This window comes from Rutidosis leptorrhynchoides, chromosome 10 (genome assembly GCF_046630445.1).
Source record: "Rutidosis leptorrhynchoides isolate AG116_Rl617_1_P2 chromosome 10, CSIRO_AGI_Rlap_v1, whole genome shotgun sequence".
NCBI classification, from domain to species: Eukaryota; Viridiplantae; Streptophyta; class Magnoliopsida; order Asterales; family Asteraceae; genus Rutidosis; species Rutidosis leptorrhynchoides.
This window is the reverse complement of record NC_092342.1, coordinates 236,509,964-236,537,951: the sequence shown is the minus strand read 5'-3', so window position 1 is coordinate 236,537,951 and position 27,988 is coordinate 236,509,964. Positions and strand designations below refer to the sequence as shown.

At 33.0% G+C, this 27,988-nt stretch overlaps 1 pseudogene; it reads left to right on the top strand.

The window, feature by feature from the left end:
• The first annotated feature begins 66 nt into the window (after positions 1 to 66).
• Positions 67 to 27,988, top strand: LOC139873352 (cytochrome P450 Tp4149-like; annotated as a pseudogene).

Here is a 27,988-nt window from a genome sequence, read left to right as displayed (position 1 = left end):
GTCCTTCCATGAGGCATAACTCAGCAATTATTTTCCAATCCTACACATTTTCTAGCTGGTAACATTATGTCAATTTTCCCATCTGTAGAAAATTTTCTCCTTTCATTATTTTCATTAATAACTTTGGCATGGTTTATCATCACAAAATGGAAATCTTACCTTATCAAAAACAAGAAAAACTTGCCACCATCACCAAGGAAACTTCCAATCATCGGAAACTTCCATCAGCTAACCTCGAGCCCAAATCGTTCCCTTCAAGCCTTATCTCAGATACATGGTCCAATCATGCTTCTTCACTTTGGCAGTGTACCCACACTTGTAGTGTCGTCTGCTCAAGTTGCTAAAGAGATCATGAAAACTCATGATTTATCATTTGCTAGTCGTCCAAGTTTAACTATTCCAAAAATATTACTGTATGGATGTAAAGACTTGGTGTTTTCTCAATATGGTGAATATTGGAGAAAGTTGAAAAGTATTGTGGTAATTAATCTTCTAAGTAACACACAGGTAAAGTTGTATCGAAAAGTTAGAGAAGAAGAGACTAGACTTATGATTGACATTATTGAAGAGAGTTGTGGTTCGAAGTCTTTGGTTGATATGACTAAATTACTTGGTCTGTATACAATCAATATAGTATCTAGGGTGGCTCTTGGAAGAAAATATGACGCTATAAAGCTTCAAAATTTAATGAAAGAATTGGTTGATACGTTTACGAGTTTTAATATAGGAACATATATAACATGGTTGTCGTGGGTTGATCGAGTAAATGGTTTAGAGGCAAAAGCAAAAAAGATTGCTAAGGAGTTTGACGAGTTTCTTGAAAATGTTATTGAAGACCATGTAAACAAGGAAAAAGGTGTAAAGGATGCTAGTGATCCAGATCGAGATTTTGTTGACATATTATTAGATAATTCAAAAATATAACACAAGTGACTTCATCCTCCACAGAGATAATGTCAAAGCTATCATTCTGGTAACTTATTGTCTCATTTATTTAATTTCTTTTACATATCATGTCATAGAGTTGTGACAAAAACAAAAACGCAAAAATACAAAAATCCAAAAAAGAACATAAAAGATCAATAAATAATTCATAGTAATCTAAATACTCTCCATTCCAAAACTATTGTCGCGAATAAGAGAAATACTTCATTAAAGGATGACAATGAATTAGATAGGATAAGATCGGATCCGATCGTATATCCATATCAATATTCATTTAAATTTTATCAATCCATATCTATATATTTTAAATATAATTCATCCATCTATATCCACATCCGTTGGATTTAGTGAGTTATTGAATATCCGTTGCATGTTAATTTGTTGAAGAAATTCCTACTATGAAACGAAATCTTTAAAGTATTTTTTCACAAATATAAATACGTCAACTAATAAACACTGTACACAAAAATGTGTACCCGTTGTAGTCTATGGAACAAAATATGTTACAATTGTAAAAGTAAATGTATATGTATTAACTAATGATATGTGTACACTTGAACTAGTTTTGATTGTTATTATAGTTTATTAAGACTAATGCATGCATATTGATTTGCAAAATGTCAGATAATAAAAAAAAAACTCAAATAACATTAGATATGTAAAATATTTGAATTCAGTAATATTCACATAGTAATATCTTTACAATCTATTTTTGACAACATTTTAATAGTTTATATCGTATATTATATGTATGAAGATATGTAAATATATCAATAAATTCGAGTATATATATATATATATATATATATATATATATATATATATATATATATATATATATATATATATATATATATATATATGGAGAAGATCCAGAGCTAAGCACCCCTTTTGGAGATAAGTAAATTGTTATCTTTATACTACACATTAAATTAGAGTTTTTTTTTTTTTTTAATCCGGGTATAGTATTCATTGCATAGATTCAGAAAGAAATAAAAAATATATTTTATTACAGGACGTTAAGATACATCAGATGTGTGATAACTGGAATTCATACATCAGATCAGATGTATGATAATTTGTTTTCATACATCTGATGTACGTTTTCGTGTTGTCGAAATTTTTTTTTTTTCCTTAATCTACACAATGAATACTAACTCCAGAAATTAAAAAATCTAAATTTTAAACTCTAATTTTAATGTTATAAAAAAAAAAAAATTACTTATCCCCTTATTCCCAAAAAGGTGTTTATCCATTGATGTCCCCATATATATATATATATATATATATATATATATATATATATATATATATATATATATATATATATATATATATATATATATATATATATATCCACTTATCATTCTAGATCATCCATATTAACTTTTCAATTTTAGTTTTGCTTTTTTGCATATTCTATAAAATATGTATACTTTAAGGATATAGAAAAAAAAACTTTATCTCTGTTATAATTTTAATACTTTATATGGCATATATTTTACTAATATGAAAGAAGATACTAATATGAAGAAGATAGAAGAGATTAAATTCTTATTCAAGAATGGTGTACATACTAATTACAATCGATAGCATATTTATAGTACAATAATTCACTGTGCAGTTAGGTGGAACAGTAATATCCGTGATCCACCAAATATATTGATTCACCAAATTTTACTTTATCAAAAGTGTCGGCCACTACACCATGACACTTGACTTATAACACTCCCCCTTGGACGACAATTTTGTTTTACTATAGATCAACTACAAGTTACTGCCTCGTTAAAAACATTGCTAAAGAAAAACCCAGTGGGATAAAAATTTTAGCCAAGGGAAAAAGAGTGCAGCATAGAGTTGACTCCCCCTCAAGTAGACATCGCTGAGTCGTCACATCTTTTGATCTTGCCTCATGCCAATATTGTGAACATGTGTTCTGAAAACAGTAGTTGACAGTGTTTTGGTATAAAGATCTGCATAGTTGTTGATTGAACGTATCTCATTTTAATCTGGTTGTCTTTTATAAGATCTTGAGTATATGAGAAGAATCTAGGAGGTATGTGTTTTATTCAGTCACTTTTGATATATCCTTCTTTCATCTGTGCTATGCAAGCTGCATTATCTTCATAGATAGTTGTTGAACTTTTATCGCGTTCTAGTCCACAAGAATCAATAATGAGTTGTGTCATTGATCTTAACCAAAAACATTCCCGAGTGGCTTCATGTAATGCAATCACTTCAGCATAATTTGATGATGTTGCAACAAGTGTTTGTTTTTGAGAACGCCATGATTTTGTGGTACCTCCATTTAGGAATACATATCGAGTTTGAGATTTATCTTTATAAGGATTTGATGAATGACCTGCATATACATAATAAACCAAATCTTGTTTTGAAGCATTAGAATAAAATAATTTTAAATCGGCAGTTCCTCAAGGGTATCAAAATATGTGTTTGATCCCGTTCCATTGTCATTTGGTAGAAGTTGAGCTGAATCTTGCCAACAAATTAACTGCAAGAGAAATGTCAGGTCTTGTACAATTTATAAGATACATAAGAACCTCAATTGCACTAAAATATGGAACTTCCGATCTGTTAAGATTTTCATGATCTTCGCAGGGATGAAATAGATCAGTGTCAATATTGAGTGATCTAACAACAATGAGTTTGTCTTTTAAAAAAATGTTTTAAAATCTTTTCGGTATAAGTTGTTTGATGTACAAGTTAACCATTAGGCATATGCTCAATTTGCAATCCAAGGTAATACTTGGTTTTTTTCAAGATCTTTCATTTCAAAATAATTCTTTAGAAGTTGAATGATTTCATAGATCTCTTTATTTGTTCATATGATGTTAAGAACATTGACATAAATAACTACGATATATATCCGATCATTGTTTTTCATAATAAAAACACATGTGCAAATAAGTTTATATGTATACACTTTTCTTATCAAGTAATCACTTAATCAGTTATACCACATACGTCCCAATTGTATAGACCCATATAAAAATCTTTGTGATTTAATAGAATATATTCCCTTGGGTTTTGCATTAGATGCTTATGATACCTTAAACCCTTCAGGTATATTCATGTATATCACTATCAAGTGATCCATACAGATAAGTAGTAGCAACATCCATGAGATGCATTTAAATAACTACCAGGTTGATTAAGTATCTAATAAGTAATTGTATCCATTACAGGATGATAAGTTTTCCTCATAATTCATTTCTGGTCTTTAAGAGAAATCTTGAGTTACAAGTCTAGCTTTACCTTGTAACTTCATTTTTTCTCATTTCTTAATTTTTTTCGGATAAAAATTCATTTGTATCTCATACGTTTCACATCTTTAAAAGTGATAACGATTGATCCGAAAACTTTTATTTTATTGAACGATTCTAATTCAGATCGCATTGTTCTTTTCCATTGAGCTTAATCATGTCTATTTTGATATTCAATGACAGATTTTGATTCCAGATCATCATCTTTATTCATGATGTCATTGTAACATTATATGAAAATATCTCATCAAGATTTTTCATTTCATTTCGGTTCCATAATATTGCATAATTTATTGCAATTTATGTATTTTCATTTATCAATATCCTCTGCAGAAGGAATATTGATTTGTGGTTCTTCTTGAACACTTTCTTTTACCTCATTATCAGCTGATTTTCCTTTTCTATGATTTTTTATCTTTGGAACCAATTGGTCTTCCACGTTTCAGATGTGGCAAAGACTCATGAGTGACATTATTGCCAGCTTTTGGAATTTCAATTCGAGCTGGAGCATTTCCTGCTATTATATATGATTTAGTCACTCTTTTGTATCTTTAAATATATAAAGTAATTAATTTGCAAGTTCTTGCATATGCATTATTTTTGAACTTTCGTTTTGCATTCTTTTGTGCGAGTTCTATATACTTTAATTGATGTTCACATCATGAAGCATCTTTTTCTTTATTTTTCATTTCTCCCCCTAATATAGGGAACAATGTTTCATTAAAGTGACAATCAGCAAAACGTGCTGTAAAAACATCACCCGTCATGGGTTCAATATATCTTATGATTGAAGATGTTTCATATCCAACATATATTCTCATCCTTCTTTGAGGAATCATTTTAGTGCGTTGTGGTGGTGCAATTTGAAAATACACTGCACAACCAAATGTTCTATTTTTGGCTCTCGACCAAAATTAAGTTGGTAGGGGAGAATATTTATGACTTGCACTTGGTTTAATGCGAATCAATGTCGCATTATGTAAATTTACATGTCCCCATATAAATATTGAGAATTTTGTACTCATTACCAATTGTCTAGATATTAGCTGCAAGCATTTAATTATTGATTCAGCTAAATCAATTTTGTATGTACATGAGCAATAGGATGTTCAACAACAATCCCTATAGAAATATAATAATCTGTAACGACCCGACCAAAACCGTTATTGACGGCGCCGCTACTTAGGTCCCGTTGCGTGGTCGTAGTCCCTATATGAGACTCGTTTGACCAAAATTATGTCGCATTCATTTGAAAGGTACAAGACTTGCAAGTTTAGTTTTCAAAACCGTTCGACAACAAGTCTAAGATTACAAAAATTGTAAAGTATAAATGACATAACTGGCGACATAATATAAGTTGAAAATCACAGTTGCTATAAATAGCGTAAGTATGTAAACAAAAGTTTGAATCCAAAGGTGCTATCACTAGCGTATGTATGTATGTATGCTTGACTCCAAGCAAGAAATCAGAGTGTATGCATGTATGCTTGACCCCAAGCAAGTATGAATGTACGCGGAAGCATGTATCAAATAGCCATGTATGAACCTGAGAAACATATAGAAAACTGTCAACGAAAAACGTTGGTGAAATCATAGGTGTATTAGTAAACGTTATATTTTGAACCACAAGAATTAGTATTTCCATAAATTGATCATCCAAAAGTTGCATTCCAAAAGTTGGTTCGCGAGCACCCAATTATCAAAGCTTAACATTCCTTCCATTGTATACCCCATCACTTAGTGCTAGAACAAACACTGATTCTCGAAAATATATTTCATCCGTAGACGGTAGCGAACCGTCAAAGATGAGGGTTGTCAACCCATATGGCCATATAACATAAGTTCTCGCTTACACCCGGCAAGTGTAACTAATGATAATCGAATTGAGGATTTTTGTTCTAAACTCGCTGTAGAATGTTTGTTTTCCTTGTACTTGTGTTCAAAGTATAAAAGTAAGTAGTACAAAATGTAACAAAGTATATGTTTCTCAGCCCACAATTTAAAAGTATAAAAAGTTGTTGAAAAGGTGGGACTATGATCTCACCTCGAGTGCACGAGTATAAAGGTACTTCACAAAGTAAACGTGTGCATGAAAGTTGCTTAGTCTTGACCTAAACAAGTAAATTGTATCAATTAACCGGTTACGACACATGGTTGGGTGAAATGTGTTCAATTAGTCCTATGGCTCGTTACGACTCGAATAGTATAGCATGTGAATCACGTTGTCAAGTTTCATGCAAGAATCAAGTATAAAAGCATGTTAGAACGATTGTAATAAAGTTTGAGTTGACATTTCAAAACCTTACCATTAGAAAGGAAATCTCATTACGTTTCCAACGATATTTGATTCATCGAAAACGGAGTTACGGTCAAAAAGTTATGGCCAAAACAAGTTTGCTGAAGTTCGGATGAAACAGGCAATTGTCACGGCGCGACAAATTGCTCCGCGGCGCGACAAATGCCTATGTTGAAGGTCAGAAAGCTTGAAAAACATGTTCTAAAATCACCCTTTGGGCCACGGCGCGACAAATTGCTCCGCGGCGCGACAATGGCCGTGGCCTGGTCCCTGGCCTGTTTCACTTGTTCAAGGCTTGGTAAAATTTCAAACAAACGCAAAACTCAAACCGTAAACAATTAGGAAGCGTATCTTATACCGTTGGAAAGCTCTTTTGACAAGGAACACAACTAAACACAAATCCTCAAACAAAAACATCATTTACAACAATCGAATTCTCGTCATGTGATCAATAAACGCTCATTTCAAAGCCTCAAGTTCATCAATATGCATTTTAAGTTCCGGGAATCAAATTTACACATATGATATGCCGTTTTGAAGGTAATGAAGCATACATTACAACTAATCACTAACAATTAGCATTCCATGGCATTCAAGCATCCAAAAATTCATTTCAAGAACTAGCAAACCCTAGTCAAGCAACACCAAAATCAATAATCACGTTTTTGAAGTTTCTTTGATCAATCTATATATCAATATGAAGCTAATGATGCTAGTAACACTTTTAAAACATGCACTTTAACAATCTAACAACATTAACTCATCCAAAATCAAGGATTAAGCAAACCCATTTCAAATGTTCAAACTAGTTACTCAAAACAACGAATCGAGCAACAAAACATATATTCATGTTATACACGAGCCATAGACACTAACTAACACCATTTCAAGTCAAAAACACGAATTTATAGAAATCTAGAGTTTTTAGAAAGTTACCCAAACGAGATGAAGTTGGTATCAAATTGTAGAGGATGAAGAGAGGATTCCAAATATGTAATTTGTTTTGAAGTTTGCTTCCCGATCCGAATTTAGATGATGAATCTATGAAGTTGGGGTTTGTGTGTGTTCTTGCTAGAAAGAGAGAAAGAGAGAGAGAGGGAGATGATGGAAATGGTGGAAAAATGGGTTGACTAGTTGACCTAGTCAACTAGTTTGCCCATTTGGCAACTCCGGTCCCTCGAGTTTCAAAGCGGGTGCGGGATTTAACCGATCGAATATTTTTAAAACGCAAGTTAACGAGAGATGTTATAATTAAATGACGGAATTATTATGAACGTTAGTCAACGGAAACTACGAATTTAAATAACGAAAGGTATTATTTAAAAGAAAAAGACGGTGTTAAAATAAATTTAACGGAAAAAGGCGGGATGTTACATTATCCACAACTCAAAAGAAATTTCGTCCCGAAATTTAGTTGGAAGTAGTAGTTGTTAAATCTTCCTCGAGATTTTGCGTTGTAAATTCTACGAATAAGTGAAGGTACTCCCTTGGGCATTTCACGTCGTCTTAGAGTTTGGGTTCACGATTCATGGTTTCGACCGGCCCTCCTAGGAATGAAGTTTATCGTCGATAGTGAGTTCATCAAAGAAGATAACAAGTTCTCGTTTCGCAAAACACGTCTTTGAGTTGATACATCGAATGTAGGATAAACGGAGACTCAAAATGGGTCGGAAAAGTCTAAACGGCTAGCGACGGGTCCAAAACACCCCAAGAATTTAAAGGATCAAAATATCGCGGATTTAGCTTCCTACGTTTCCCGAAACGGATTGTACCTTTCCAAGGTGCGACTCTTAACGTGACGCGGTTTCCCACGCGGAATTTGAAATGTTTACGTCTAACATCGGCGTAGCTCTTGGTGAGTACGAGTCGCGTAGGGTTTTACCTGAATATGAACAAATTTTCTCGGTTGCTCATGAACAACCTCGGCCCCGGTGAATTGATCATCGTTTACTTGGTTCGACAAAGGAGAATGACGTTTCCGGTCACATGTGGTTTCAAAAGGAGTGACGTTAAAACTTGAATGAAAATCATTGTAGTACGAGGGTTCGGTTAAAGGAAAATACTTTTCTCAAGTAAATGTGAAGTTGGTAATACAAACTTGTATTATGGTTTCCAAGGTTTAAATCGCATGTTTGTTCGGTCCGTCGGGTTGTGGATGGTACGCGGTACTCATGTCTAAACGCGGTCCCGAGGCTTTTTGTAAGGTACTCCAAAATCTAGAAGTGAAACGAGGATCTCGATCCGAAACGGGGTACATTTCCCTAAGGCATATTGAACAAGTTTGCTAGGAATTGAAAACGTTAGCTAGGACAAGTTTCTCAAGAAAATTCGCGTCGCGGAAGATTTATCGGTTTCCAAAAACGTTCGTCGGAACAAGTTCTCCTCGGTTTCTGAAAGAAAAACGTTCGTCGGAACTATTCACCCTCGAGGTGAATACTAGTATAACGTGGAGAGTCTCTCTCCATTGGGAATTTAGAATAAGGACCTCCTGAACCGGAAGTACGAGGGTGATGCAAAAGAAGTTCCCGCCCCGATGTGAGCATAACGAGTAAATTGTAGTTAGTCAATAAGACTGCGCGAGGACGAGCTAGTATACCCGCGTGACATACGGTTGAAGTCGAATGGAATCGGTAATTCATTCGGAAGCATAAATATAATTTGACAATAATTGAAGGTGTGTCCCCGGTATGGTTGTTATAAATATTCTCGGAGTTTTCGGATGTCCAAACATGAAAAGATGAAGTCATGTACATGGCACATGGTGGTGTTTAGGTTGATCGAGTCTAACCACCATCACGCGTCACTAGAACTTTGGTATGTCTTACCGTAATATAACCACGTTGATCGAGTGTCGTTATATTACGCTAACTCATACCTCCATTCCCACATCACTCTATAGATTCAAGTTCGTGTCATCGCGAAAATCTAAAATGAACAAAATGTAACGACGTCTCAAACGTGACTCGTATTAAATCGAAAGAATTGGTGCAACTCTGAAGATGCGTTCCCCGAGGGAAGTGTATAGTTGATTGTTCACGTCAATGTGGTTCGAGTCAGACAATATTGTATTTAGGTATGAAAAGAGTAACGAGTCATGATAACAAGTAATACGCAACCGTAGCGATAAATGGTGATGACGATACTCATCTAGAGTAGTGACAGTGACTTTACAATATTCATGGATAGTAAGATGAGACGGGGAAAATAACAACCAAGGAGTCAGAGTTCCCGAACTAAAGTGGCAGGATACGAGTTCGTACAATGAAGGTTGGGTACCATTAAAAAGTTTTCCTAAGAATGATTCAAGTATAATGCACAAGTAGTCAAGTAAGTGCTATCTATAGCAAATGTATGTCAGAATGCATTGATTAACTATCCGGTTGTAGTCTAGACTTACTAATGCGTCCTAACGACTCTGTTAGACACACTAATGCATCCTAGTTCTCTACAACCAACGCTCTGATACCATCTGTAACGACCCGACCAAAACCGTTATTGACGGCGCCGCTACTTAGGTCCCGTTGCGTGGTCGTAGTCCCTATATGAGACTCGTTTGACCAAAATTATGTCGCATTCATTTGAAAGGTACAAGACTTGCAAGTTTAGTTTTCAAAACCGTTCGACAACAAGTCTAAGATTACAAAAATTGTAAAGTATAAATGACATAACTGGCGACATAATATAAGTTGAAAATCACAGTTGCTATAAATAGCGTAAGTATGTAAACAAAAGTTTGAATCCAAAGGTGCTATCACTAGCGTATGTATGTATGTATGCTTGACTCCAAGCAAGAAATCAGAGTGTATGCATGTATGCTTGACCCCAAGCAAGTATGAATGTACGCGAAAGCATGTATCAAATAGCCATGTATGAACCTGAGAAACATATAGAAAACTGTCAACGAAAAACGTTGGTGAAATCATAGGTGTATTAGTAAATGTTATATTTTGAACCACAAGAATTAGTATTTCCATAAATTGATCATCCAAAAGTTGCATTCCAAAAGTTGGTTCGCGAGCACCCAATTATCAAAGCTTAACATTCCTTCCATTGTATACCCCATCACTTAGTGCTAGAACAAACACTGATTCTCGAAAATATATTTCATCCGTAGACGGTAGCGAACCGTCAAAGATGAGGGTTGTCAACCCATATGGCCATATAACATAAGTTCTCGCTTACACCCGGCAAGTGTAACTAATGATAATCGAATTGAGGATTTTTGTTCTAAACTCGCTGTAGAATGTTTGTTTTCCTTGTACTTGTGTTCAAAGTATAAAAGTAAGTAGTACAAAATGTAACAAAGTATATGTTTCTCAGCCCACAATTTAAAAGTATAAAAAGTTGTTGAAAAGGTGGGACTATGATCTCACCTCGAGTGCACGAGTATAAAGGTACTTCACAAAGTAAACGTGTGCATGAAAGTTGCTTAGTCTTGACCTAAACAAGTAAATTGTATCAATTAACCGGTTACGACACATGGTTGGGTGAAATGTGTTCAATTAGTCCTATGGCTCGTTACGACTCGAATAGTATAGCATGTGAATCACGTTGTCAAGTTTCATGCAAGAATCAAGTATAAAAGCATGTTAGAACGATTGTAATAAAGTTTGAGTTGACATTTCAAAACCTTACCATTAGAAAGGAAATCTCATTACGTTTCCAATGATATTTGATTCATCGAAAACGGAGTTACGGTCAAAAAGTTATGGCCAAAACAAGTTTGCTGAAGTTCGGATGAAACAGGCAATTGTCACGGCGCGACAAATTGCTCCGCGGCGCGACAAATGCCTATGTTGAAGGTCAGAAAGCTTGAAAAACATGTTCTAAAATCACCCTTTGGGCCACGGCGCGACAAATTGCTCCGCGGCGCGACAATGGCCGTGGCCTGGTCCCTGGCCTGTTTCACTTGTTCAAGGCTTGGTAAAATTTCAAACAAACGCAAAACTCAAACCGTAAACAATTAGGAAGCGTATCTTATACCGTTGGAAAGCTCTTTTGACAAGGAACACAACTAAACACAAATCCTCAAACAAAAACATCATTTACAACAATCGAATTCTCGTCATGTGATCAATAAACGCTCATTTCAAAGCCTCAAGTTCATCAATATGCATTTTAAGTTCCGGGAATCAAATTTACACATATGATATGCCGTTTTGAAGGTAATGAAGCATACATTACAACTAATCACTAACAATTAGCATTCCATGGCATTCAAGCATCCAAAAATTCATTTCAAGAACTAGCAAACCCTAGTCAAGCAACACCAAAATCAATAATCACGTTTTTGAAGTTTCTTTGATCAATCTATATATCAATATGAAGCTAATGATGCTAGTAACACTTTTAAAACATGCACTTTAACAATCTAACAACATTAACTCATCCAAAATCAAGGATTAAGCAAACCCATTTCAAATGTTCAAACTAGTTACTCAAAACAACGAATCGAGCAACAAAACATATATTCATGTTATACACGAGCCATAGACACTAACTAACACCATTTCAAGTCAAAAACACGAATTTATAGAAATCTAGAGTTTTTAGAAAGTTACCCAAACGAGATGAAGTTGGTATCAAATTGTAGAGGATGAAGAGAGGATTCCAAATATGTAATTTGTTTTGAAGTTTGCTTCCCGATCCGAATTTAGATGATGAATCTATGAAGTTGGGGTTTGTGTGTGTTCTTGCTAGAAAGAGAGAAAGAGAGAGAGAGGGAGATGATGGAAATGGTGGAAAAATGGGTTGACTAGTTGACCTAGTCAACTAGTTTGCCCATTTGGCAACTCCGGTCCCTCGAGTTTCAAAGCGGGTGCGGGATTTAACCGATCGAATATTTTTAAAACGCAAGTTAACGAGAGATGTTATAATTAAATGACGGAATTATTATGAACGTTAGTCAACGGAAACTACGAATTTAAATAACGAAAGGTATTATTTAAAAGAAAAAGACGGTGTTAAAATAAATTTAACGGAAAAAGGCGGGATGTTACATAATCATTAAATGCTTGAGATGTTAACTCACCAGCATTATCAAGTCTCATCCTTCTCAGTTTAATAATTTGTGCAAGAAACTTTGCAAATGCCATATTACGGCTTGATAACACACAAACATGAGACCATCCGCTAGATGCGTCTATTAGAACCATGAAATATCAAAATGGTCCGCATGATGGATGAATTGGTCCATATATATAACCTTGAATTCTTTCAAGAAACATTGGTGATTCTTTCTCAATATTCTTTTCATTAATCACCATATGTGCTTTTCATTAATCACCATTTGCGCTTTTAATCATATGCGCTGCGCTTTTCATCATATGCACTTTTCATCATATGTGCTTTTCATCATATGCGCCTTTCGGTGCTACATAGTTATTTCTCATTTCCAGTTTTCATTGACTGATAATCATATCCATTATGATATATATTAGAGAAACTTAACAAATTTCTCTTTGATTTGGGAGAAAACAATGCATTGTTTATCAGAAAATTCGTACCATTTGGTAATATGAATTTTTGCCTTTTTCGTTCCTTATATTAAGTTTGCAAGACCTGATATAGTATTTATGATTCATTCATTTGATTTAAATCAATGAAATATTTCTTATATTTGATCATAGTATGTATGCTACCATTATCTACAAGTCTTTACACTTTACCCTATATTATATGCAAAAAAAATTGAGAGTGAAATTAATCAAGGACTTGTGGATCTAACTTTAATCAATGATACGGAGTATATTATGAGGACAAAGGCTACTGCGAAGAGGGATCGATTAACGCACACACGAAGCAACAATACTTTGCTCATGTGTTTTCTTATTGTTGAAAAATGTATGGTTAAATGGGTTTATGTGTTTCAAGTTTTATCAATATTTTATTTTGGAATTTTTTTTATTTATTTGGACAGCCCTCTTAAACCATGTACACAATAAATATTTGTGCAAAACTAGTGGGAAAAACTTCGAAAAACAAAAAACACAACTTTTTAATTAGTTGTTTTAGTTAGTGGATACTTTTTTAATGATCAAACGTGTTTATGGACCCAATTTAATGATTATATTATTATTCTTCTTAGTAACGAATAATTTTTTTATCGGTAACATTTATGAAACTTGTAGAAACCAATCAGTTTTTTTTAATTATTTATTTATTCATCTCAATTTTTTTAATGAAGTATGTACTATGTATTTTACAAATTTATGAAACTTGATAATGGTGTTTTCATTATTGTTCTCGGCCCAAGCTATAATCGAAAACAGGAAAAAGAACAAACTAAATTGCTAACAGGTCACTAAAAAATAACTTGGGTTATTCATCATCAGGGGTAGATTTGTAATTTTAATGGCCACCCGTTTTCATTCGTTTATTGGTCACGTACAACTTTTACATATCATCAAGTTTTTTTTTAATTAGTGGGTAACCCACTATCTAAGATACGTGGGCCTCTTAAATTTAGTCTCCCTTTATGTCCAATAATAATGTAACACTCCATTTACAGTAATCACTTCATACTTCTAATTAAACATCATTATCTATAATCAATCATCATGATCTTTGCATTATGAGTTGTAAATTGGTCTGAAAATGTATTTTTTATTTTTTTTCTTCTGCCGAAACGATAATATTTAATTAAAAAAAAAATCATGAAGGCAGATAATAAAGTTAAAGGTAGGGCAACTAGTTTTCTTTGTTTTCAAATTGGCAGGCTGTGGATGAACTGTATATTTTGTTCACATCAACGACGAGTAATATTCTTTTGTTTTTTAACCTTTTTTTTAATAAATTATCTTCCTTCATATAAATATACAGTTGTTATAATGCATCAATTATTGGAGGTGGCTAACAATCAATTATTAAATGTGGCTAAATGAAACTTAGGATTCGGTTTCTAATTGATTGAGCGGAACGGTTTAAACAAAACAAAAAAATGCACTGTATACGCATTGGATACTTCTAGAGTATGTTACAACAAACAAGACAAAAATAAAAAGTCAAGTGGAACGTCCTTTTTTTGGAATTCTTCTTGGTTGGCCACGATGCCACCTTGTTCCCCATGATAGTTTTAATAATGCTCTATAAATTATCATTCTATATCTAAGTTGATAATTCATCAAACTTGTAAACATATAATATTACTTTCATTGCGTTAGCTTGCTCCACAGAAGGATACGAAGCAATAGTAACAATCGGTTTTTTGGTTTTATGTTTTTGGTTGTAACAGGGGTGGTACAAGGTGGTTATGGTGTTAGTTGTTGTACACGATTAAAACAGAAACGGCCACGTAAGCAGTAGCAATTATCACGATGAAAGAATGATTCAAAGAAGATTCAATCTAGATGGTGGACAGGAATAATGGTTGGTGGATTGTGTGGTGTCATATATGTGTAAGTAATATATGCTTATGTTTATGTATCTTATTGTTTCTCTTTTTTAACTATCCCTCTCAAAACAAGTTCATTTTATGATCGTTGTAAAGTCTTAGTTTTGTTGTTAATTAATTAATTCAAAGTAATTTAAATTAAATAACGTCAACAATTTTTGGAATACCTGATGAGTATAACTTAGTGATAGGAAGAATCCAAGCTGATAACTTCTTGATGAGAAGACACATCGGAGGTTTTAGGATCTTCCGACGGTTTCAGCGGCGGAGGACGGTGGCCGGCAGAAATCTTGAGAGGTGGAAGTGGTGGTTGAGCGACTAGAAGAATCACCATGATTATACTGAGCTCTTCGTGCTGATAACGTGTTATAATTTTAATACTTTATATGGCATATATTTTACTAATATGAAAGAAGATACTAATATGAAGAAGATAGAAGAGATTAAATTCTTATTCAAGAATGGTGTACATACTAATTACAATCGATAGCATATTTATAGTACAATAATTCACTGTGCAGTTAGGTGGAACAGTAATATCCGTGATCCACCAAATATATTGATTCACCAAATTTTACTTTATCAAAAGTGTCGGCCACTACACCATGACACTTGACTTATAACAATCTCTTAATTTTTATCTATCTAAAAAAGTGAATAATTATTTTGTCTCACATTTACTATTGCGTATAAAGAATTCTAACAATATCAAATTTATCCCTATCATTATTTCGGCATCAACATAGATGCCACTTCATCAAATCCAATGAGGTGGCATGCGATTGACCCTTTTCCTGCCAACATAAGCTGTCCAAACTGTGATATCACATCATGTAAGATATTTTCAATTAAAATTGGTGACATTATAATTGGGATAAATTAAAATTAAAATTAAACACTAATAGTAGAATAATAATTTGAATAAATTAAAATTAAACATTAATAGTAGAACAACTATCATTCAAGGGGATAACTAAAATTCAAAGAAAATAAGATTTTTTTTAAGTTTATTTTTAATTTATCTGACTGTGATTGTGTGCATATAAGCGTTTCTCTATGGACATAAAAATTTGTTTATTAGCAATGATGTATTAAATACTGTTGTTAATCTCATATGTTCAAACAATTTAAACGGTGAACGATCTTGTAATGTGGTTTTGAATAATGTGATTGTTACAAAATCTGTTATTGAGGTACCAATCGGTTCACCATAAGTTCAATTGACTCAGCGACCTCTTTACAAGGATATCTTAGTTGGTTGGTTTCATCTCCCATATTAGAAGTTGATTTAGTTAACATTCTTGATGACTTATCCGATGATATTGGGCCGAATGGAGTAGATTTTGAGGGCCAACCATCAGAGACGAATTTGGTTGAGAAGAACCATGAGTAGCCCGAGTTAGTGATGTTGAGGTTAGTAAGACGAACTCGATCGACTTTAATTCGTTTACATATAAATTTGAAAAAAGTAATGGCAAGAAGCCGGTGGTCGATGCTTTGAATGAGAACGTTTCTTCTTCTGTTTCGGAATCTCCTTTTGCTGCTTTTGGGGAGATGATAGATAACATGGGTGTCGGGAATTTAATTAATTTTAAGTCCGTAGCTGCCGACTAAAGGGAATGAGGCTACATAAATCTTTGCTATTTTTATGTTGTTTGTTCTAGTAAAAAAATTAGTATACAAAGGGTTTGCTTTCCATTTTAGTCTCACCTATTCGCATCTCCATTTTGCTTCGTCTTCTTCTATACTTCTAAGTGTACACACAAACAAAAGATAGATGCTTTAATTTTCAAAAAAACAAACGAAAGATAGATTTTTATAATCGGTTGCTCACCTTTGAGGTCCCACTGTCATCATCCTTCCTGCATCAATTGCAAAATTATGGGATAAGGACGAAGGTCAAAACGCGCTAGTGCCTGTTACATCCTTTTGAAGACAGCGCGAGAATGGAGAACATAATAATCAATACGGAGCGGCCTAAGACCACTCATTATCATTTTCATTATTATTATATAATTGAACTTTATAAATGTTACATTAGCATCACATCAACACCATCTCAAGTCACTAATTCATAACTAAGTGATAAATAAACACTCTATGATTACTAACATCTTGAACGTCTCATCACCACATCATCATTTTGTTAAAATACAATGCAAATTTTTTTTTTTTTTTTTTTTCAAAATATTTAAACTTTTGAAAGAAGTTAACTTGCATAGGCAATAACAACGCAAAGAGTCATCTAGTTCCCCCCATTTTTTTCCGATCTCCTCCATCACTTTCTCCGATCTATCTCCGTTTTCTTCTTTCGAGTATCGCGATGTGAGGCTACTCCATGTCATATGGCTAAGAGTGTGTACGAGAATACACACTCCGATTCGAATATGAACGAAGCTCGTGAAAATTGGGTTATCTCGTTTTTGTTTTTTAACTTCCCGGAACATTGGAGTCGGTCTGACTGTTAGAGGTTTTTCGATGAATATGGCTCAGTCATTGACGTTTATATCGCTAGGAAACGATTATCGGGTGGACAACGTTTTGGTTTCGTGAGGTTCGAGGGGGTTCGAGACGTCGGTCACTTCACTAGAGTTTTGCAATCTGCTCGCTTCAACGGTGGAAAGATTCGAGTATACAAAGCTATGGATAGAAAAAAGAATCGTGCTGCTCGTTCTGAAAATGGCATGTCTGCGGAGATGCTGAAGACTGGTACGATTGAACAGAAGGTCAGATCTGGGACTTATGGATTATCTCAAGGGGCAAGTTGGAATGGGAGAAGCTTCGTGAATGTAACTACCGGTAACAATTGTTCTCCGACTACCCTTCAGTTTCAGTCTTCGAAAATTCCTTCAAACCTTAGATATTCCAGCAAGAATCATGGAGGTCCAAACCATATCGAGATTAAAGTTAATGGCAAGGTTTTCGAGATTAATATTCAAGGGTCTGTAAAAGATCACAAGCTCGTTTTCAGCTTTAATAATGATAGATATTCTTGGTCTTTGATCAAAGAAGGTATTAAGAGGTCATGTATTGTCGAGAATAATGAGTTCAATGTTCATGATGCTAAAGGTGCTGATGCCTCTGCTCCACCTCCTCCATCATCATCTAAATGCGAAGATGCTTGTGGCCTCCTTGGAAAAATTCCGGTCACCTCGAACCCGTTTTCCGATGATTCCGCGGCGGCCGGGGAACGAGAGTTTCAAGGTTGGCTGGGTGGGGCATCGACCAGTTCATTCGTCATAAATTCTGCCTCGAGCTCGCAACCTCTCAAGCATGCGTCTGATACGTTGGACGAGGTGCAGGTTCCAAATTCCAGGGAGTCCTGTGCGTATTCTAATTTAAAATGTGATAATTTGGCGGGCTCCTTTGACCAAATTAATAAAAAAGCAGACACCAAAAAGTCATTGGATCCAAATGATGTTTGGCCTGTTAAGGATAGTGTGGAACTACATGTTGGGCCGAAAGAAAATGTATTTATTAATTCAAATAAAGTTAATGAAGCTTTGAATCCAAATAATGATACAGATGGGCTTGATAATATAATTATATCTAATGATGTTGGGCCACTTAAAGATGAGGAGGAATCTAAATGTGAGATAGAGGTGGAGACTACAGTTGGTGCGTTGCCAAAAGTCTCCTATGCAAGTAATTCGGTTGATAGTTCTACAAATTGCTTTTTGACTCGTTTTCGTCATAAGAAAAAGATTAAGAGAACGTCAGGAAAACATCATTTCTTTAATTACATTCGGGATAGGAAACGAATGAAACACAACAAATATCGTGATAGATTTAAGTGGTGTCTTCGGTTCGTTGGTACCATGGATAACATGCAAGAAGAAGACGAGGCTGGCGAAGATTATTCATCATCTGATTCGGAAACTTAGAAGAATTTGTTCGTACCCTAATTTTCGAGCCTGAATTTTTATCCATTCGTATTGCATTTTCCGTTTTTACACTTCTAGTATTAATTTAGTTGCGGTGTCGTTGCTTTTGGAGTGTGATTGTTGGGTCCGTTTTCGCGATTGTTTGAGTGATGTGTTGTTTTTTCCGCTAGTTTTAGTGTCGATGTATCGAGGTTCGTTTGATGTCGTTGTACTTGCTAGCTTCTGGCTAGTGTTTTAATTTTTTCTATAATATAATTGTTTGCCTTTCGAAAAAAAAGAAAAAAAAATACAATGCAAATTTAGATAATACGGAATTAGTAATGTATATAAATATCTAGATATTAAAATGTAAAAAAATATCTAGATATTAATATATATATATGAAGAAAAATCTAAATGTTAAAATGAAAAAAAATCTAGATATTTTTATGTGGTAAAAATATCTAGATATTTATCCATGGAAAAATTTAGTGTGTAGAAGTTTCCATGGAGTAGTATAAATATGGGTGGTGATTTCATTTGTGGAGTAAGGAGTGAGTGAGAGTTGTGAGGAAGTAAGAAGAGTGTGAGTTAGAGAAGAGAAAACTTATAAGTAAGTAATATTGTAATTGTATTTTGTATTAATAAAAGTGTTCTTTGTTAAGTTTCCCGGTTAATCCTTAGTTCGTGTTTAAGTTCTTAGTGCACTTGTGTTATTTTTATTATATGGTCGGCTCTGCCGCCTAAGCGATATATGGTTGGTTATACCGCCTGAATGATATATGGTCGACATTGTCGCCTAAATATTATTGTGCACTAAGGATTTATAAAATTAAAGGCTAACCAACGTCAAAGTGTTGGTCTAGTGAGTGAGTATAACCTAGGTCCTCTATAGTGGGTGTGTTGGGCTCGTCAAAGCTTTCAACACATGTTTAGTCTTGGATCGGGAGTAATATCATGGTGTAGTAAGAGACAACCAACTGTATCCTTATCAAGCACTGAAGCAGAATATCGATCGGCATCATCAGCAACACAAGAAATTACTTGGTTGAAGCAACTAATGGAAGATCTTCATCAATCAACAGATTATCAAGTAAAACTTTTCTATGATAATCTATCAGCTATTCTATTAGCAGAGAATCCAGTCTTCCATGCAAGAACAAAACATATAGAAGTGCACTATCACTATGTACGCGAGAAGGTCCTTGAAGGGGAGATCAAGATGATGCCAACAAAAACAGATGAACAGGTTGCAGATATTGAAAGGACCCGTTCATATACATTATAAACGATTCACAATAGTTGATTACATTGCGAGGTATTTGACCTCTATATGATACATTTTACAAACATTGCATTCGTTTTTTTAAAAGACAAACTTTCTTTACATCTAAAGTTGACGGCATGTATACCATTTCATAATACATCCAACTATAATTGACTTAATAATAATCTTGATGAACTCAATGACTCGAATGCAACGTCTTTCGAAATATGCCATGAATGACTCCAAGTAATATCCTTAAAATGAGCTAATGCACAGCGGAAGATTTCTTTAATACATGAGAATAAACATGCTTTAAAGTGTCAACCAAAAGGTTGATGAGTTCATTAGTTTATCATAATCATTTATTTCCATCATTTTAATAGATCACAAGATTTCATATATTTAATTGTACACGTAACCCGAGTACAAAATAATACGCGTAACACGCGAATTAAAAATCATTCATATAGATTGAACACCTGGTAACTGACGTTAACTTTAATGCATAGAATATCCCCAAACAGAACCTCTTGTCTGTATAATAATAATCTCGAAGAACTAAAGCATTCGTACCCCGAATGGGACTTGTCAAGGTCCATAGATCTATCTTTAGGATTCACGTCAATCAGGGGCCATTTCCCTAAATTCTTAGGTTACCAGACTTGAAGGGCGATATTCGGTTTAATAATCCAACCATAGAATGTAATTTTAAGTACTCGTGTCTATTTCGTAAAACATTTATAAAAGCAACGCATGTATTCTCAGTCCCAAAAATATATATATAAAAAGGGAGTAATGAAACTCACAATACTGTATTTTGTAGTAAAAATACATATGACGTCATTGAACAAATGCATAGTTGGCCTTGGATTCACGAACCTATATTAATTATATATATATATATATATATATATATATATATATATATATATATATATATATATATATATATATATATATATATATATATATATATATGTTTGATCAATATCTGTCCAACATTTTAGGTCAAGTCGTAGTGTATCACAATCATAATGCTCGAGACTAAATATGCAAAAGTCAACAAAAATCATATTGACCAAAATGTCTTCCAAAATTTATACATGATTATTATATAGTTTAAATATAGTCGTTTTATATATTTAAATATTTTTAACAGATTTTATTAAAGTAAATAATATAGTTCTTTTATTAATAAATAAAATTTTATATTAAAATTTATATAATAAAAATATACTTTTATATATCTTAAGTAATAAAATTTATAAAGTTCCTTTAATATCATAAAAATAATATGATATGTATTATTAATGTAATTATATTATACGTAGTAAAATATCTTTGTATCACATATTTATTTGATAAAATAATATTGATAATAATAATAATAAGTAAAAGTTGTATTATTTTGTAATAATTATTATTATTCTACTAATAAAAATAACAATAATTATATTTTCTAAAAATGATAATTTTTATTAATAATAGTATTAAAATGATAATAATAATGATGTTTCATATTAACAATGATATTTTTTATTAAAAATAATAATTTTAGTAAAAATGATAGTTTTAATATTAATAATACTTTTAATAATAATAATAGTAAAATAATGAAAACGATATTTTTCCTTTAAATCAATATCTTACAATATCTTAATTTCATCATGATACTCATACTCATTATTTCTTAATTGCTTCGTTTAATAGCTTTTAGTCGTCTTTTATATCGCGTTCATATTATTAATAATAATAGTAATCATAATAATTAGATATTACTAATATTAGTTTTAATTATAATAATACTAAAAATAATAATATTAATGATAATACTAATAACTATTTGAATGATGATGATGATGATAATAATAATAATAATAATAATAATAATAATAATAATAATAATAATAATAATAACCTTAACGATAATAACGATAGTAATAATAATTAAAATAACAATAATATCTTTTATTAATAAAGACAATGATAATAATAATAATAATAATAATAATAATAATAATAATAATAATAATTAGATTATAACGACGATAATAATAATCATTTTAATAATAATAATACAAAAATTCAATTGACTATAACTTCTTTAAATGAAAAGTTCTCAATTTTTTGCTAGCTTTCCAACGACATGCATATCATATACCTTATCTTAATAGCATATGTATTTAATTCAAGATTTGACATAACCTATCTAACGACAATAACGAACGTATACTCGAGCACTAGTCAGGGATACACTAATAATATATAAAAGTTAAGTTATGAGTGCTCACGTATCAATATTTAGATTCAATATTGCAGGAAAAGTACGTAGACGCAACGGAGATGATAAACACTAGTTTGACTCACAAGCAATACTCCCGAACCATACCCATAACCTCCATAGCTATAACCCATAATTTTCTTAGCTCTATCCCGCTCGAAAAACAATTTCGAAATCACTCGGACAGCACTCCGTCGTAATATTTTATGTATACTAATAATATCTTGAAATAATACGGAGTAAATATATATATGTAAATTTATTGAGAGAGTTTAGAGAAAAATATTTTCTAGTTTCTATGAAATAATGAAACCTATTGAATTCTATTTATAATAGATTTTTGAATTATTAAAGTATGAATTATTAAAGTATAAATTATTAAAGTGAATTATTAAATTAAATTATTAAAGTGAATTATTAAAGTATGAATTATTAAAGTGAATTATTAAAGTTAGTAAAGTAAAAAAAAAGTAAAGGTAAAGTTTAAATATAGTAAAAGTATAAAACTATGTACGTATAATACGCGTATAAATATATATAATATTAATTTAAATCGTTATATATATTTAATAAAATAAAATATAAATATCGTTATCTTTATCATACTGGTTAAGTAATGAGTTGTCAAAAGTGGTTCTAGATATTTATAAAAGTTATATACGTTTTAATAATAAAGTTCTTTTTAAACTGAAAACGTTTTTGTACGTTTGAAACTAAATCAAATAAATATGATAATTTTGTTTTTCAAAAATAAATATATTTAAGAATCATTTTGTTTAAAGGTTAAAATAATGGAAATCGTTATATCATAAAACGTTTTAGAAAAGTAGAATCATATATATTCATAATAGGTTTCAAGTTTTTAAATTACAGTCTGTTGGTGAAGCATGGGATAAGTCCAAAGGTTAAATAAACGTATGAAATCATCTTAATGAAAAATGTCAAGTTACTTAACTTGTCGATATCCAACATCTAAGTTATTTACACTCCACGTTCTTACTTATAAATCACTTTACCATTTTCCGAATGTTGTCAAAAAGAATAGATTTCTTAAATCACAGTGGACCTCATAACATAGACCCGTAATCATATCACAATATATCTGATAAATCAATCATTTGATATTATCTTCTAATTCCATCGATAAACATATTGAAACAAATACGTTCGTGTAAAGTATTATACGATTAATACTTTATTAATATTCTCAAGTTATAATATATATATACATATATATATATACATATCTATTTATATATAACGGTTCGTGAATCGTCGGAATTTGGTCGAGGTTATAATGAATGTATGAACACAGTTTAAAATTCTTGAGATTTAACTTAACAAACTTTGCTTATCGTGTCGGAATAATATAAAGATAAAGTTTAAATTTGGTTGGAAATTTCCGGGTTGTCACAGATATATTCACCAAGAGCCTAAGTAAAACGAAGTTTACAAAATTCAGAGAAGCACTTGGAATGGTCTGCAAGACATCGTTGGAAGAAAATTTGCATTGAAGGGGAGTGTTAAAATACAATGCAAATTTAGATAATATGGAATTAGTAATGTATATAAATATCAAGATATTAAAATGTAAAAGAAATATCTAGATATTAATATATATATGAAGAAAAATCTAGATGTTAAAATGAAAAAATCTAGATATTTTTATGTGGTAAAAATATCTAGATATTTATTCATGGAAAAATCTAGTGTGTAGAAGTTTTCATTGAGTAGTATAAATATGGGTGGTGATTTCATTTGTGAAGTAAGGAGTGAGTGAGAGTTGTGAGGAAGTAAGAAGAGTGTGAGTTAGAGAAGAAAAAACTTATAAGTAAGTAATATTGTAATTGTATTTTGTATTAATAAAAGTGTTTTTTGTTAAGTTTTCCGGTTAAGCCTTAGTTCGTGCTTAAGTTCTTAGTGCAATTGTGTTATTTTTATATGGTCGGCTCTGCCGCCTAAGCGATATATGGTCGGTTATACCGTCTGAATGATATATGGTCGACACTGTCGCCTAAATATTATTGTGCACTAAGGATTTATAAAATTAAAGGCTAACCAACGTCAAAGTGTTGGTCTAGTGAGTGAGTATAACCTAAGTCCTCTATAGTGGGTGCGTTGGGCTCGTCAAAGCTTCCAACACATTTATTTAATTTTTTAATTTGTTTTGTCAAATAAATGTGTTATAATTAATAAATGTATTTATTAATGATACACTTATCAAATATCTTTTTCTATAAACGCATTTATCAAAAATCTCACAATTCTTTATTCCTCGCTCCATCATATATTTGGATTTTACAAGCCGCATCACAACATCTATTAAACTCACAAGATTTTTCCTAATCTCGCGGTAATAAAAACATGGTTTCCCGAAGTGGAACGCCTTTTCATGCACTGTCTGCCGAAAGAAATCACATTTGTTTATTTCATGCCACTTCTTTGGTTTTCTTCAAGACGATGTATGGAAGGCACACTTGAGTGGAATTCAAGGGTAAAGGAGAAACCTTGTGTGCATTATTGCACTCACAGGAATTGAACTCCTGACCAGTCGTTAAGAGAGGCAGGACAGTATCACATGAGCTACAACCCAAGATTTCGAACCATTTTTGATCGTTTTTTTGACTTCGTAGCTGACTCGAAATCATCACGTAAACCTTCACCTATCTATTTCTGTGTCCATATTCGGTTCATCACTAGATTCTTTTCGCATAATGAGCAGATGGATTTTCCCTTACCTTTTCCTTCTCCGTGATACGGTTATAATCGGAAAAAGATAAGACTGCGAAAAAAAAAGTTCCCAAACTCTCTATTACGCCCAGCCGTCAACGACTTCTTCCCTTCCACTCACTGATTCCTTGACTTTAGCAGGTTGGTTGGCATAGTCTCATTCTCACAATGGTTTAGCTGATGCTTTTATTAAGTTTGGTTCCATTATTGACGTTAAATGTTGGCCTGATCGACGTTATGCTTTCATCAGGTTTGAGATTCCTTCAGGGCGGCTCCACTTGGGTCATGTTGCTAGTCAATGTTCCAATAGTTTATTTTCGCATTGGATCGAGTTATCGATTGTTTTTACTGACCAAGTATTGATCTCGGAGGCTACAATTTTTAAAAATATTTTGGAATGTGGTGTTCTTGCAGCCCATTAGGGTGCTTTCGGTTGTGTGGTTCCATTTATGAACATGGAAAACTTGGAGAAGTTGCTTGCTTCCTTTTCTCAGGCTAATGGCATTTTTTGATTGATTTCTCATTTGGCCGACCGTTGTGATAGGTTTTGCAGGGTGACTTTGTTGGAGATTCATTGTTTTCAGGTGAAATATGCCTCCGTGGATAATAATAAGAAAGTGGCTAGTTATTAGGTGAGATGTAATGTGTGGTAAGACCTCTGAAAGTATGACAAATTTGGCTCTTTCATTTCCTTTATTGAGAATTCTCTTGTTGGAGGTTTGGTTATTTTGTTGATGCGTATTTCTCAAGTTCGAGTAATATTCATACCCAAGTTCGGATCTAAGAGGTGAATAAATTATCTACTACCGATCAGTTGGATGGTCTTCGGAGATGGTGGTTGTATCCAATCGGAGCGTGCTCATAGGTTTGTCTACGGGGGTGTCTTGTGGCATTGACATACATGTAGTTGGTGCTTTAGCTTCGAATGTACTTCGAGTTTTGATCTTTGCATCGGCAATGTTGGTGTTAATTCTAGGTTGTTGTGTTTCCCACTTTAAATGGGTAAGCTAATCAATTTAGGGTGATTTAGAAAGTTCGGGTGTCATGGGTTTGGTTGACAGGTCTAAGGGTATGTCTATAATCAGATGGTTTGAACTTGTTATCCTATAAGGCTTGTAGTGATAGTTGTTTTCTAGATATTTGTTTTGATGTTGGTGCTCCTTCGTGTGATGGTGGTGGTGTTTCGAATGTGTTGGATGTGAGATTAGGAAAAGAGTGTTCATGCTGTGATACGTTTAGGAAAAATGTTCGAGCCCATACGGTGCTTTGGGATTTGGTTATTGATTCTTGTGGCGAGGATGTTCCTCATGGTTTTTTGCAAGAACATAAACATGGCAGAGCCTAAGGATTCGCTTGGTGCTAGTGCGATTAAGAATGTGGTTTCTTCATCGTATGTGTCAGCTATGGAGTTTTTGTTCTCTTCTAGGTAGAGAAACTCCATTCGGTTTGTCAATATGGATGGGAAGCTCATCAAACCGGTCTTGAAAAGTGAAAACGTGAGCTTTGTTACAGAGAAGATCGTTTTATCCATGGGTGGTCTTGGTGATGGGGTCAGCCCTTCGGGATAGTCGTCTTCGAGAAGTCTATTTTCGTCATAGGTTTTTCATTTTCTTTTGGTGGAGTGGTTTCTTTCTTTGTTGAGATTGTCTTATTTGTGCTTTACTTTCTTGTTAGTCTAGTTAGTTTTAGAAAGGTAATTTTTTTCGGTGGTGGTTCAGTTTCGATGTTTGTATTTCCGGTTCTTATATCGCTCTTTAGGGTCCATTCATTCTTGGAAGAAAGTTTTCCTCATGTTTTTATATGTGTTTGTTCTCTAAAAAAAATCAAAAAAACTTTTGAAAATATAAATATACATTAATGAAAAAAATTTATAATTACAATTACCTACCCTTATTATATCAATTTCAACCCACCATATCTAACCTCTTTCTTCCACCACCATAAATTAAAAAATAAAAAAATAAAAAAAAATAAAAAAATAATAATAACATTCATCACGAAGTGTCTTTTCTAAATGTTCTTATTTTCATCCAATCTATAATGTTCGTGAACAAAGTTTTTTCAAAAAACGAAAAAAAAAAAATTGCTTCCCCCCGATTGGTTACTTCCCTCTTGATCCTACCACTATATATATATATATATATATATATATATATATATATATATATATATATATACACACGATGGAAATGAATTAATTATTATGAGTATTTCAAAAATTTTGATCTGTTTAAAATTTAAGCCTTGTTCGATAGACACTTTGCTCATGCTAAAAGATGGCTCTGATTATATACAACCTTAACATATTGTGTCTCCTGTAGGATACGTTCGCAGCAGGAACTGATACTACATCCACAACTATAGAGTGGGCGGTGAGTGAGCTAGTAAAACATCCACGGGTAATGCAAAAGTTGCAACAAGAAATTACAAAGATAGCAAAAGGAAGATCCATAATTGTTGAGGATGATTTGGAGGAAATGAAGTACTTAAAAGCCGTCTTAAAAGAAACGTTTAGATTGCATCCACCACTCCCACTTCTTTTACCTCATATGGCGATGAAAGATGTCAAAATAATGGGGTTTGACATTGCAGCTGGCACTCAAGTGCTTATTAATGATTGGGCAATAGGGAGAGATCCTGATTTGTGGGTGGAACCGGAGCAATTTTGGCCAGAGAGGTTCTTGACCAATACAATTGATTATAAGGGACTTCATTTTGAGTTGATTCCGTTTGGTGCTGGCCGAAGAGGATGCCCTGGTATTCAGTTTGGTACATCTGTTTTCGAACTTGCATTAGCGAATATCGTACACAAGTTCAATTTAGCATTGCCCGATGGAACCAAATATGAAGATTTGGACATGAGTGAGGTCTGTGGGATAACACTCTATAAAAAGTCATCTTTAATGGTCATCCCAAGTACTCGGATGTGA